Raw genomic sequence first — 498 nt, 5'->3', positions numbered from 1 at the left:
TAATGACGAAAAAATATTCTATATAGCTGCATTTATAAACTAAATTACGCAACTCGCTAACATCGAAGCTTGCTTGTGGCCTTGAATTCAAAAATGATTTAATTGAGTGAAAATATAACCATCTATGGATATTCTAAAGAGGCCCTATTATGCTTTTGGCATGTTAATGGTCTGCAAAGGCTAAAATCCCAAAGTTCCCTAAAGTTGCTTTGCATTTGATATTGAGGTAATCCCAAAGTAACGGAAAGTAATCAAGTTACTCTTAGATGTGATACTTAGACGAGGTTACTGGTTAGATTTGTTCACAGGTAACTCATATTGTAATACATTTTCAAAGTAACCCTCCCAACCCTGCTGTTTTCATTCCTGGATTAAGCATGGGCTGCACATAAAAGGATTTGTTTGTGTGTCTTTTGGCAACGACCAAATGCAGGCGTGTGATTGTGTGTGTGTGTGTGTGTGTGTGTGTGTGTGTGTGTGTGTGTGTGTGTGTGTGTG

Source organism: Notothenia coriiceps, unplaced genomic scaffold (genome assembly GCF_000735185.1).
Source record: "Notothenia coriiceps isolate Sejong01 unplaced genomic scaffold, NC01 NC01_scaffold00009380, whole genome shotgun sequence".
Taxonomy (NCBI): domain Eukaryota; kingdom Metazoa; phylum Chordata; class Actinopteri; order Perciformes; family Nototheniidae; genus Notothenia; species Notothenia coriiceps.
The sequence above is the reverse complement of the archived record's forward strand: the minus strand, read 5'-3'. Positions refer to the sequence as shown.